At 41.5% G+C, this 14,378-nt stretch overlaps 1 protein-coding gene across 5 annotated transcripts in view; it reads right to left on the minus strand.

Moving 5' to 3' along the window:
* Positions 1-14,378, minus strand: part of Palm2akap2 (PALM2 and AKAP2 fusion) — a 456,764-nt gene that overhangs the window by 73,514 nt on the left and 368,872 nt on the right. The window contains exon 1 of one of the 5 annotated variants that reach the window (XM_048783231.1): positions 12,182-12,356. The exons of the other annotated variants lie outside the window; for them this stretch is intronic. The gene's annotated coding sequence lies outside the window, so the exon portion shown is untranslated. Of the gene's footprint in view, positions 1-12,181; positions 12,357-14,378 lie in introns of those variants that run through there. 5 annotated transcript variants of the gene reach the window in all.

Raw genomic sequence — 14,378 nt, forward strand, 5'->3', positions numbered from 1 at the left:
CTCTCCATGAAAGCACAAAAGGGGACACTTCACTCAGCAGGGACAGGAACGGAAGTCTTCCTTGAGGGAGGGCTGATGAAGCCAGGCAGAGCTACCCATGCTAGAAAGGACTGGCAAGGTGGTGAGGAGGTCAAGTGTGACAGGGAGGTAGCTATTCCTGGCGGCAAGGACAGCAAAAACAGACACCTACACATGAAATGGCATAATACTACGGCCTAGCTTTGACTCAGCAGGGGATGGGAGGGCAAGGAATAAGTCCAGAGGCATGGGTGGGGCCCACTCATAGGTCTTAAATGCCAAGGGCTCAGGATTTTATTCTTAGAGCAATGGGAGAGAGACTTCAAATAAGGAGACGTAATGACTACCTGTTTTTAAATGAACTTCATGACCCCAGGGATAGACTAGTGGTGAAGAAACAGGAAAAGGGCATTGCACTTAAGACAAATACAGTATGTAGGACAGGGACGGAAAATGCCACCTGTGCGTCCAGAAGTCTGATGGCCCAAAGCGATACGGCTGCCAAAGACAGGCTGGTATAGTTGTGTCATTTGGACTGACTTTACAAGCTAATGCATGTGCACACATATGCGCATGCACGCACGCACACACACACACACACACACACACCTCTCCTGAGCCCAATGCCTACAGGAACAACAGCGTTAATCAGAAAACTCACATCAAGAAAAGCAAGGCCCTGAGGAATTTATTGAGACCCTGACTCTGGGGGATGTGGGTCAGTGGTTAAGCCCCCCTTGGTTGAATCCCTGATACAAAAAAAAAAAAAAAGAAAAGAAGGAAGGAAGGAAGAAAGTCAGCCAGCCAGCAAATAGTGACTAAGTCGTTCTCTGCAGCTTTTCAAGAACCTCTGTGTGGGTCTGGCTAAGGTACTCTAGATTCAAATCTAGTAAACATTTATTTATCATTTGTGCTAGATGTACTCACAGACATTATCCCCTCAATAATTACAGCAATAAACACATGTACTGATAAGATTAAACAGTTGTTACATTGCCCAGAAAGCTGCAATTAATTTTGTATATTTCAATTCATTTCACTTTTTATAATAAAATTAATTTTTACCTTCACTGAATAAAAAAATGCACATAGCAAGCATAGTTTTTAAAAATCAAATAATAGCTGGGTGGGGTGGCTTGGGAGTCTGAGGCAAGAGGATGAGTTCAAAGCCAGCCTCATCAAAAGCAAGGCGTTAAACAACTCAGTGGGACCCTGTTTCTAAATAAAATACAAAATAGGGCTGGGAATGTGGCTCAGTGGCCAATCCCAGGTACCAAAAAAAAAAAAAAAAATCAAATAGTAGTTTAATAGTTAAATTTGCCCCACATCCTCTCCTCAGCCTTATACCACTTTCAACTCTTTATTTTTTTGGGTATTTCTACACTTCTCTAAGTAAGATGTTTCAGTTATATACAAATTTAGACATTTATCAGTTAACTTCCCATCTGCTTGTTCTCCCAATATTTTTATTAACTTCACAAATTATGGTTACTTATTCTTCATTGCACTTATTATTAGGATTATGTAAGTTTTGTATTCCACTGACCTAAGAAGCATATTATAATTATGTTCTTTTCAAATTTTTCTTCTCTGAAGTTAATAATTACCTCATATGCCAATTGTTTAGTTTTCTATGTACATATTACTAACTTCTCTCAAAGCTCCAAATCTGTGAAACCTCCTAATGACATTTTCTAAATAGTTCAGTACAGCAGAAAAAACTATATTCCATTTTGTCCCATGGATCCTTGTCTTCCTACCTCAGCCTTTCTTAGCGGATTGTTAAGACTTCATTTTACGCTCTCCCAAGCTTGGATCCCTGGTTTTCTGCAACCTACACCTTCCACTTCTTTAACTTATTCCCTCATTTTGCTGGAGCATATCCACCAATACCTTTCTCTTTCCTTTTCCCACATTTGGTTTAATTTGAACTAGTAGTTTAAAGCACCTAACAGTTCTATGGTTTTTACAGAAAACAATTCCTCAAGTCCCCATACTCAGCCTGCTTCCCTCCAATTCTTCTTCCAAGACTTTAACATCTTTTAGATGATTTTTGGCAAAAACTTTATATTGTTTCTTTGTGATAATTTATTGTTGGCATTATTCATTACTTCCTAATATGAAAAATGAAAATTTAGTGATGTTTCCAATCTATGCCCTCACCACATGAAGGTAACTTTCCCAATATTATCATATGAAAATTTTCAAAGATAGGATTATAATAATGAAAAATTACTTCCAGATGAGCAATGGGGTTAGGATGTACTTTCCTGAGCATCTTACTGTTTTATTCAGAGTTAAGAACATTATTTTCCCTCTCTTTTGATTGGTATTTTATCTATAGGTCTTAATAATTTAAATCTAAACGTTTCATATCTCTAAGTCCCTTACCATGACATCCAGATGCATCAATTCTATCAATTCTACCTTACAAAGAAAATCACCTCCTGGGCCTCTGACAACACAAGGAGCACAGTTCCTACCATCAGCATCTAGAAGCTTCCCCTGCCTGTTTCATGTTACATCTCCTATTTCCTGTGTCGCTCCCCATTCCCTTTCCTGTTTTACTCCATCTCAGTGGGCTACCTTCTCTAGCTGCTTCTTGAAAACTTGTATATCTGAAATGTCATTATTCTATCGCACACTTGAGTGAAAGTTTTGCTGGGTATAAAACTTCAGCTTTAAAATCATTTCCCTCTTGATGCTGGTGCTGCTGCTGACAATATCTAAAGGAAATGACTTTAAAGCCGAAGTTTTGTAATTCTGCAAACCTAAACAGAGCAACATCCTAAAAAGTTGTTAATGGGAAAGGCTAAGAGCCAACTGATGTATATGACATAGTACATAAGGCTCGGGAATATGTCAACTTTCTTAAAACTAACCAGGCATCCTTATTTACTCACACAGACAGCTTCAACCTGCTGCCCAAAATTTCACTGCTGTTGTTTCCTCTCCTGTTACCTCTGCACTTGTGGACAGCTACCTTTTAAAAACTCCCTTCAGGAAATAAACCAGTCACAAGAGAACAAATGCTGTGTGGTGCACTTAACACTTACATGTGGTGCACTTACATTAGAGTGGCCAAACCATGTGATAAAAAGAAAGATAGCGGTTTCCAGTTACTGGGATAAGCAGGCAGTGGAAAATCACTGTTTAACAGGTGCAGAGTTTTAGATTGGGAAGATAAAAAAGTTCTATCCAAGTACAACCACAGAAATGTAAAGTTGTGCTGCAATTGTGTACGATGAATCAAAATGCATTCTGCTGTAATATATCTAATTAAAATGAATAAATTAATTTTTAAAAAGTTCGAGCCAAGAATGTTTGTGATGGTTACAACCGTGTGGAAGAACTTAATACCCCTGAACTATACACTTAAAAATGGCCAAAATGATCAATCCTATGTCACACAGATTTTATTAGAATAACGAAAAAGAAAAGAGACTACTTTTTTTATCATTCTTCATGAAGTTTTCTTGGGTAGAGGGCAAAAGCAGATGGTTATAATCAATCTTTATGCAGAAGTCTTTTACAGCTAAGATTTTGTTGGTTGTTGTTTATCGACATAACACTGTGTGTTGTTTCTACAGACTGTACTTTAATAGATGATTTCAAGGGTGATTTTTTACCACATCAGCTTTTAGAATCCGGCCCTCCCACGTAGATGCCACTGCCTGTACAACCTTGGGCTATATTAACAGAAACATAAGAACCAGAGCGGTGAGGTCCTGGACCAGCACACAGGATGTGCTCTCAACTCCACATATTACAAGGGTTGAGGTTAGTGATGAAGGGCTTTAACCGGTGGGGGAACTGGGGATATTTAGCTTGGAAAATAAGTTTTGGTGAGTTGCAGGGGAGGGTTCGTATACAGTAGGAGAAACCTGCCCCCAAATCTCTAATATCAGAAGGGCTCTCATAGGAAAGAGAGACTCACAGATGTGAAGCCCCAATAAAGGTTAGGTCCAAGAAGAGAAGCCACCAGGTGAGTAATTCCAGTTATTAAATAAGTGACAAGAAACAGAATTTTCTGTTGCTTGAGTTGGACTACCACTGGAGAATGAAGCTGGGTTGTTGGCAGGAAAAGCCCGTGGGGAAGGGCTGCTGGTCCCTTTCTGCCCTGGGGTTCTTCATGAAGGGTTTGCCCAAGCAGTCATCAAAATGCTGTACCCTGCCAAGCCAAGAGGAAACCAGGGATGCTCTATATTAAGAATGTGATCCACTGAGAAAAACAGATACTCCTCAAAATAGGAACACATGATTAGAGGCAATATGCGGGCCACAAGGTCAGTCCCACCCCTGCCTTTCCAAAGTCAACTTTTTTTAAAACGTAAATTCCAAAACATCAACAGTCATTCTCAATGAAATGCTCTGGTGCGAGTTCTGAAATTGTTTCTTCCTAATAAAAATATCTTTGGATTTATCACTTTTCACAAAGGTAAACTTTTAACTTGAACTTGTTTGACTGTTTCTTTCCCCAAAAAATACTCATGTCTTTAGAAGACTCTGGAAAATCAAGTAAGTGAACTCTTAGAAGAATTATCTTCTGTTTATTAAAATGTGACCCACTAGAGATCGGAGTTGTGGCTCAGTGGTAGAGCACTCGCCTAGCATGTGTGAGGCACTGGGTTCGAACCTCAGCACCACATAAAAAGGTATTGTGACCATAAAAAATGTATTTAAAAAAAAAAAACATTTTAAAATGTGACCCCTAAAGCAATAGCTGCATATTACCATGTTAAACAGGCCTCCCTACTTTCCCACCACCACCACTACCCCCTACCCAGTACTGGGAATTGAGCCCAGGGACACTCCATTGATAAGCTACACCCACAGTCCTTTTTTTATTTTTTTTTTTTTTTTTTTTTTTTTTTTTTTTTTTGTAGTTTTAGATGGACAGCATGCCTTTATTTTATTAGTTTATTTTTATGTGATGCTAAGGATAGAACCAGTGCCTCACACACGTTAGGCTAGGCAAGTGTCTGCCACTGAGCTAGAGCCACAGGCCTCCACAGTTCTTTTTAAAATTTTTGAGAGTGATCTCACTAAATTGCCCAGACTGGCCTTGAACTTGTGATCCTTCTGCCTCAGCCTCCCAAGCAGCTGGGATTCTAGATGGGCACAACCACCCCCAGCTACACCCATTTAAATGTCTATGTATCTTTCATTCAGTCTCTGGAAAGACATCACACAAACCAGGCATTCTTGAGCTTTTGTTCACTGGTTTCTCTGAGAAGCTTTAAATACTCGGCTTATCAACAAAATTAACACAGCTTTTGCCAGCATTAGGAGATGGAAAATCACCAGGAAGGACAGCAACAGCTACTGCTGCCCCAGCACTCTGAGCACAGGCTTCTCACTTCCGCCCATAACCAGGAAGCGTGGGCCAAGCCGACATTCATGAGCTGCCTGTCACAGCACACCTGACCTCACACCTCTGTGGTTTTGGTATCCAGAATTATCGACCTTAATGGCAACTTCTATTGAACCCTCTCCTGATAATATGACATCATGCATAAAGATGACAGCTGACAGGATGAGTGCCTTTTTCTCTCTAAAGTTTTCTTTCTCTTAGGAAAACAGAAGGCACCGAGGATCCAAATGCAGCCTTCCCTGCCCATTGGCATCACCAGCATGAGTCTCCTCCTCAGCTGCACCTTTCAAGACACCAGCTGGGTTCGGGGCTGACAGGTGGAGTGTGTATGCCCCGGGTGTAAGGTCTTAGCTAAGCATCTGGGTGACCATCTTAAGTGACAACTGCCATTTTAAGGCTTTCCCACCCAAGGGCCTTTCTGAGAAAGGCTCACAACTCCCTCCTACCAAACCCACCCTTAATCACCCACATGAGGACCCGCCCAGCTGTAATCCCTGAGCCACCCCCATAAAAGTCTCAAACCCGAAACTTGTATTGCCTCTCTCCTCTATGGAGAGATGTGCTTTTATTTGTCAGCTCTGACAAATAATAAACTCTCAATAGTAATAAACTCTCGTGTATCTCTGCCTGGCCTCCGTCTTCCATTTCTCGCTCGCCCGTCTCCCGGTTCCTCACTGTCCTTTCACGGGGCTGCCTAGCACTGTGCCCACCATGCAGTACTGCTCGATGTCTGTGCATCAAACTGGATGAAGAAGAGAGGACAGTCACTTTGTAAGAGAGGGAAGGCCAAGCCTCCAATCATAGACCTAGAACAGAGGGACAGAGACAGCATCATGCTCTGCACCCTCAAGAAGTGAGCATGCGGCTCTCACCACTGGATGAATCAATAATTTTCCCTCCAGGTCTTTTCCTTGTAGAAAAACCAAGGAGACTTAAAATTAACCTAACATCGCAATTTTTATTTTTTGGTTTTGTTATTGTTGTTCTTGTTGTTGTTTGGGATTTTTTTTTGGGGGGGGGGGGCGCACTGGGGATTGAACCCAGGGATGCTCTACCACTGAGCCACATCCTCAGCCCTTTTTTCTATTTTATTTAGAAACAGGGCCTCCCTAAGTTGCTGAAGCTGGCTTTGAACTTGCGATCCTCCTGCCTCAGCCTCCCAAACTGCTGGGACTATAGGCATGGGCCACCACGCCTGGCTTCTTTGGGGTTTTTTTGATGTTCATTTGTTTTGGTTTTGGGTGTTGGGGATTCAACCCAGGACCTAGTACACGCCAGGCAAGGGATCTGCCGCTGGGCTACATCCCCAGGCTCCTAACATCTCAGTTACATACATCCCATGTCCCCACTCCTCACCAGACATCAGGGTGTCGTATTTGCTTCCTTTCCGATGAAAAGCTGACCAGAGGGAATTTTGAGGCACTTCATCAAATCTTACAAATGGGAAATAATACTTCTTGGCAGGCTAATGTAAGATAATCACTGAGGGCACAGAGTACTGATTTTAAAAGCAAATGTCTTTATTCAGCCAAGGTTGAACTGCCCAGGGCAATATTTCAAATGAACTATACAAGTTTCCTAAAATTAGTCGTTCCATGCAGTTGCTATTGTTGGACACCTTTTAGATGAAGTGCAGCTAAATGTATTTTGGCCAAAGGGTCAGGAGGCCACCGCGGCCATGAGCGATGTTCTTGGAGCAAACACTCAGTCACAGCAGATTCTCTCTCAGATTACAGAGCAAAATGTGTCCTCAGCCATTATTTTTAAATACTTGAGTCAACAGTAGTACAAGGGCACAGTGAGATGTTTTCCTAATCAAAAAAAAAAAAAAAAAAGTCCCCCAAAGAGAGTTTTGATCAAAAATTAACCTCATCACAAGGGAATGAAAATAGAATAACAAACGGATATATAATAAACTCTAAGAAAATCCTGAAAATATTATTTCATCTGCATTGGGGGATTAAAAACTCTTTTTCCCAATCTGCTTTTAATGACATTCCCAAACAATGGGAGACAACAAAAATAAATTTTTAAAAATTCATAAGCACTAGCTGGGCATGGTGGCACATGACTAAAATCCCAGTGATTGGGAGGCTGAGGCAGGAGGATCCCAAGTTCAAATCCAGCCTCAGCAACTTGGCGAGGAGGCCCTAAAGCAACTTAGCAAGATCCTGTCTCTAAATAAAAATAATGACAAAGGGCTGAGGATAAGGCTAAGTGATTAAGCACCCCTGGGTTCAATCCTTAGCACCCCCCAAAAAAATGTCGTAAGTGCCAAATAAAACAGTCATGTTTTTCAAACCAGAGCAATAGATAACTTCAGAAGAATTCATCATGGGAGAATACATAGGTCTCAAATATTCAGCAGACAGTTACTGAAAGCCTTCTATTGACCAGGTCTAAGCCACTAGTATTCTTGAGTAGGTCTAAGAACCCCACAGAAGCACATCATGTGGCTAATATAATAAAATGAACACACAGCCCATGCCAGAAATACACTGGCTGGTGGGTAAAGACAGCCCCTCAGCCAAATCTGCTGCTGGTTCTAGTAAACACAGTTTTAATGGAACACAGCCAAGCCTGTTCATCTACATAATGTCTAAGGCTGTTTCCAAGTTTCAATAGCACAACTGAGTAGCTGCAACACAGACCAGGAGGGCTGCAAAGACTGAAGTATTTACTGTCCAGTCCTTGACAGAAGGTGCTTATTAATGCCTGGTCTAAATCAAGGCAGTATTTGCAGGAGAGTGTGGCAGGGTCTAGCCGACACTTCCCCAGATAGCTTTGGACTGAGGTTATGAGACAGACAGTGGCCACTGTAAGAGAGCCCCTGGGCCCAAGAGCCAGAGACCTGAGAGGCATGCCCAGCCTCACCAGTTACCAGACCACTCACATAACCTCTCCACATCTGGGGTTTCCCACCAGTCCAGCGGGAGAACAACAGCAGCTTGGGACCTCCTCCAAGAGGTGAAAGTGTATTGGCCACAGTGAAAACCCAACCTCAAAGTGAATGCACTCTAATACTAATTACAAACCAGTGAATGTATGTTTGCAACGTACCAAGTGCCACACTAGGTGCTTTCTTTACTTCATCCAGTCCTCACAACTGCCCTATTAGATGGGTGCCATTATGATCCACTTTCATAGATAAATGAATCAAGGATCAGAGAGATTAAGGGATCTTTACTCATTGTCACATAACTATATAAGTGGTTAACCTAAGGCTCAAATCCAAGACCGCGACAGTCTATTAACTATTGAGAGCACTGATTCCCAGAATTCCAATTCCCAAATTGAGCCATGTCATGAAACAAAAGACCCATTCGAATTGCTTCTGAGACCTGGGCCCAGCATGCTATGGTATGATCTGTGTGACAGCCTCACTCAAGTGCTAGAGGTTAGGAATTGCCCATTAAATAAACATTAAAGTTCTATCTACACAGGGAGGTGAAAGGGAGCCCCAAGCAAGGATACAGTAATCTTACCTTGACAGGTGCCAGGATCAATTTCAAATTACTAAGTAACACATAAAAAGTGGCTTGAGACACACTCATAGCTCAGAGGCAGTGTCTGTTATTTCCACTCTGCACACGTCTAGATATTATGTATGCATAATCTAAGACGCTACCTTGTTCCTTGATAAAGCATCTGACAAAGACATTATAGAAAAAAAGTAACAACATAGGTTATATCCCATAGCTTTTGATTTTATATCTCTGGGTTTTTAAATGGAGTTTCATTTGGCAACCTATCAGATTTTAATTGATACATAAAAACATGAAAATCCTACATATTTTGGGGTACCAAATAATGCTTCCATACATGTACACATTGTGGCAACTTGTAAGATTTTACTATGGCCAGTTTCAACTTTGAATAAAGCAACAGGAAAATAGGCCTTAGGATATATAAGGATGTCAATCCAGTACTTTCACTTCCAGGATTCTATCAAATAGAAATGACCAAGGATGCTTATAAAAGTCTAAACATCAGGATGCCTGCTGCATTGCTAGCTATAAAGTCAGATGCTGGACACCACTAAGTCACCCAGCATACACCTAGCTAGGATTCTAACTAAGATTCGATGCAATATGGCAGCTACAGAAGTCTACATGTAGGAACAGACCAGTTGACATGGAAGGACACTACACACAGAACTAGCCTGTCTTCTTCACAAATGTCCACGTCCTGAAAGACACAGAAGAACTGAAGAACTTTTCCAGACTAAAGTGGGGGCTAAAGAAATGAACATCTGAATGCAAAGTGTAATCCTAGATTGGACCCTGGTTTAGAAATTTTTAAAAAATGCTAGAAAGGGTATTTTGGAAAAAAAATTAAAAAGAATTGAAGATAAAGTTTACATTAGATAACAGTATTGTATTAATGTTAAATGTCCAGTATCCTGAATTTTTTTTTGGTACTGGGGATTGAGCTCAGGGGCACTCAAACACTGAGCCACATCCCCAGCCCTATTTTGTAATTTATTTAGAGACAGGGTCTCATTGCTTAGTGCCTCTCTTTTGCTGAGGCTGTTTTCGAACTCATGATCTTCCTGCCTCAGCCTCACGAGTCACCGGGATTACAGGCATGCACCATGGTGCCCAGCTCTGAATTTTTTTAATACTATCACAGCTATATAAAGTAATATAAAGGGGCACAGTAGCTGCAACTTATTTTAAATGGGTCAGAAAAAATTATATTAAAAATTATGCACAATGTATATATAACATATAGACATAAATATGAAGAAAGAGAAAATATGGGACATATCAACAGTTGGCGAAGGCAATGCAAAAACTGCACCATTCTTGTGATTCTTTTCTAAGTTTAAAATTGTCAGAATGGCGGCTCGGGAGGCTGAGGCAGAAGGATCACAAATTCAAAGCCAGCCTCAGCACTTTAGCGAGGCCCTAAGCAATTGAGCGAGACCCTGTCTCTAAATAAAATTTTAAAGGGCTAGGGATGTGGATCAGTGGTTAAGTGCCCTGGGTTCAATTCTAGGTACCAGAAAAAAATTTGTCAAAATGAAAAAACAAGATACATACTTGAAATTTTGTTATATGGGAAAAAGTTTCTGTTGAAGTGAGCAAAAACATGAGGATACAGAAGAACACATTCAGCACATGTCAAGAATGGAGGCAATTTAAAAAGTGTATATTAGAGCCGGGTGTGGTGGTGCACACCTGTAGTCACAATGACTCAGGAGGCTAAGGCAGGAGGATTGCAAGTTCAAGGCCAGCCTCAACAACTTGGTGAGATCCTGTCTCAAAATAAAAAGTAAAAGAAGGCTGGATATGTAGCTCGTGGTACCGTACCTCTGGGTCCCATCCTCAGTACAAAAGTCAAAGAAATAAGCCCCCGGCCCTACCAGTGGCGTGTCATTCCCGAGTGTTAAGATTCTGTTTGAGTTTTCTTTTCATGGTTTTGATACTGCTTTGTATTTATCTTTTTGATAACTAAGCACTACTTTTCTAATCAGGAAAAATGAACTCTTAAAGGAAAAATTACATACTTCTATAAATCACATAAACATCTGATTCAGTCTTCAAACACTTGTACCAGCTTGATACTTCTCATCAGTGGAATTTGAAGATAAGGCATCTAATCTTAGATTAAATCCTGTGTACAGCAACACTATAACCTTGGCAAATTTCACAACATATCTGGAATGTCTTTCCACTGGAACCTCAGAAGAGCAAGGGTTTGGTGTATACAAACTTGACACTTCATGGTTTTCCAGAACCTTCTCAAGATCGCCAAGGGACATCAAAGCTGCTTGAATTCCAAATCAGATTCTTCTAATCCATTCCTTATATTAATGTTTTTTTACTTATTTATTCTAAAAATTAGAATACGACATGTGAATGTAGAAAGTTATATGTATGTATATTATGTATATTTTCTGAACCACTGGAGTCCATTGCAAACGTAATGACCATTTTTTCTAATACTTCTGTGCACATTTCCTAAAAGCAAAGACATTTTTCTACCTAACCGCAATCTGGTCTCAAAATCTTGCCACTGACATTGATACAATTTTCTACCACGTAAATCAAAGACCCCATGCAAATTTTAAGTCATCCCGATGATGTTCTTGCCAACAGAATATACCCAGGGTCCCACATAGCATTTCATTTTCATGCCTCCAGTCTCCTTCAACTCAGGGCATTTTCTAGGTCTTTCCTTATCTTTCCTGTCCTTGACACTTTAAAAGATTATAGACCAGTTATTTTGTCAGACCCCCCCCTCCCGCATTTGGAACAAAATAGTAGCTAAGAAGTTTATAGTAAGGAGCACAATAGCCTGATACTAACACATCTTCACAACAATCACACTGAGAAATATAGAACAGTTTTTCAGAACGTGCAGAGAAAAGAATACCGGGGAGAAGTCCCAGACTGTAGACACAGCACTTTGCCAAAGGTAAATCTCTCCTCTGCACAAGTCACAGAAGTGGTGACATTTAGTTATGGAACCTTTAATCCCTGGGGACACTGAAACATAAATATGATTTGCCCTCTAGTTACACCCTTGGGGCTGGCATTGGAAATACACTCTTGACTCATCTGAACTTTCTTGTTTGCTTTTTGAACAAAAGGCTTTTAGTTGAGATAAAAACAACAAGTTGGGCTAACCCTGGCCTGAGTGTGTGGATCCAGCACAAAGTGATCCAGAAAGTGTCACATTGTCCTAGCAGCCGGGGGCAATGCTCAGTTCAGGTCAGGAGGCTCCCTTCCTTCAAGTGTCCCCATTGAGAGGGCTTCCAGGAACTCCCATGGGAGAACCCACCTGTAGTTGTTTGGTTTTTTTCACTCAAGTGCCTTCTTTTCCCAAAAGCTTTGTGTTTTGTCTGAAAACACAAGACCCACGATGATGATGACGCATGCTTGCTGGGAACACTGTCATGAAGATGAACTTGCAGATAGAGGCTTCAGGGCTTCACATGAAAGACTCATTCAGAGCCCTGGAATTGATAATGAGGTTATTACTGAGAGGTGCAGAATCGATTGTAATTTTCCTCACTTGTATCTGGCGAGCACGCTGGTGGAAACCAATCCTGAGGCGATACTTCTCAGTGGTGCCGGGTGAAGGGTCTAGAAATAAACCGTGATGTATTTCTCCTTTGCTCATGGCCTCACATGTCCATTTTCTAATTAAACGGTTCTCGTTAAAAAATCAAAATGGAGTGGGTATGCCAAGTAAAGCAAGGAAGGAGAGGAGAAAGCAAGCCAGGTGAGCCAGAAGTGGCGTTTCAGGTGTCCTATGGAGGGAGACCGGAGGCAGAATGCAGGAGAGAGGTGATGCCAAACTGAGGAACCAGGAGGTGAGGGAATCAACCAACCAGAGGCTGGGTTATCTGGCTGCATCTAAAGGGCAAAACTCACACGGAAGGACTGTGCCCCAGGTGGTGCCCCCTCCTCTAGAGCGTTTCTCCCCCCCAAAACACTGTTCCTGCACCCCAGGACTACGAGTCCTAGCTGCAAACCTCTCTCAGACCAATGTCTCCCCATCTCCACCCCCATCCTTTCAACAAGCCCTTTGCTGCAATTCTACAAGACACGAGAGGACACAAGACAAGTCACTTCTCTCAGGTCCAGCTTCAGTTTTTCTTCCTTTTCCACAAATGACATCACAGGTTAATGTTTATCATCCATCTGATTCTAGAAAGATCCAAGCTTAACAGCAGGCAATTTGTGGAGGCTTCTGACCCATTCTGGTCAGCCCCTTGCCAGGCTGAGTCATGGAGGTGGTCGCGGGTGGGCCCACCATCCTCAGCAACTGCAGAAGTTTGACTTCAGGGTCTTTTATGCAGCCCTTTTGCTTTCCTGGCTTGGGCTGGCCCCTCACCCGTCTTCCACACACAGGAGGATGAGCTGTACTGAAGAAGTCCTGCTTCAGCGCTGACAGCCTGTGCCACAAAGAAACACCCTACCCCGTTTCTCTTCTGTGCCACCCTGTCTACTGAGCGACTGCTTACGAGAAGCAAGAATTTATCTGGTAAATTCTCAGGGCATAATGTTAAGTGCCTGATCCTGGAAGGCTGCTGTGGAATCTTACCCTCCCAGAAAAGACAAAAGGAGGAAGGATGGGAACACAGCCAGGCAGAAGTCAAATGAAAGGTCAGGGGAGAATGAGCCTCCTGGTCCTTACGGCCACAGCCCCCACCAAGCCCTCAATGCACTTGGACCACCACAGCCACCTCCAGATGCATCCTCTGCGTTTCTGAGATTTCCAAATAAGTGGCAAAATTTGTCAAAACATTTTAATCTTCCTGCACTCGATCTGGTTTCTTAACAGGGCATCTCATGTGCACCATCCCTGACTATTATAGAATAAAATCATTACACATGGAAGTGGTGGAATTTATTTCCCTTTTCCATTTCTTCAATTTCCTGCCATTGTCTACATTATAAGACCCGTAAGATGCCTGGTGCTGAAACTATGCAGACAATTAAAATAGGTGACACATATCTGCAGTTTTAATGAAACAAGATAAATCTCAAAAATGTATGCAGAGTGAGATATGCTGCTGCCACTTGGTATATAAAGCTATTGAGTGAGTACAGCGTTATCTCAATATTAGTGGCCCTTTTTCTTAATATTTCACAATACAACAAATAAAAAGGCTCAGCCTATCACTTTTGAAAGGAGAAAACTGGGTAAAGTCCTAAGGAAATGATAAAGACTTGGATTTTTTTTTCCTCGTTCTCTCTTCCACTTCTTTTTCAGCCTCCACCATCACCTCTGTCTACATTAAGTTTGCTGCTATAATGGAACGAGGCAAAAATCTGACATTTCACCAATTGACCTAAGCATGGTATTTCCCTGAGATTAGTGTTATATTTGGTTCAGAAAATTTTCCTGAGAAGGAAAAATTGAAAAATTCAGTAATGAATGACTGATAACCCACCCTTTACTGTGTCCTTATAAGCTTGCTGTCTGCACTATCTAAATATATATATATATATATATATATATATATATA

The sequence above is a fragment of the Marmota marmota genome, unplaced genomic scaffold (assembly GCF_001458135.2).
Source record: "Marmota marmota marmota unplaced genomic scaffold, marMar, whole genome shotgun sequence".
In the NCBI taxonomy this organism is placed as follows: Eukaryota; Metazoa; Chordata; class Mammalia; order Rodentia; family Sciuridae; genus Marmota; species Marmota marmota.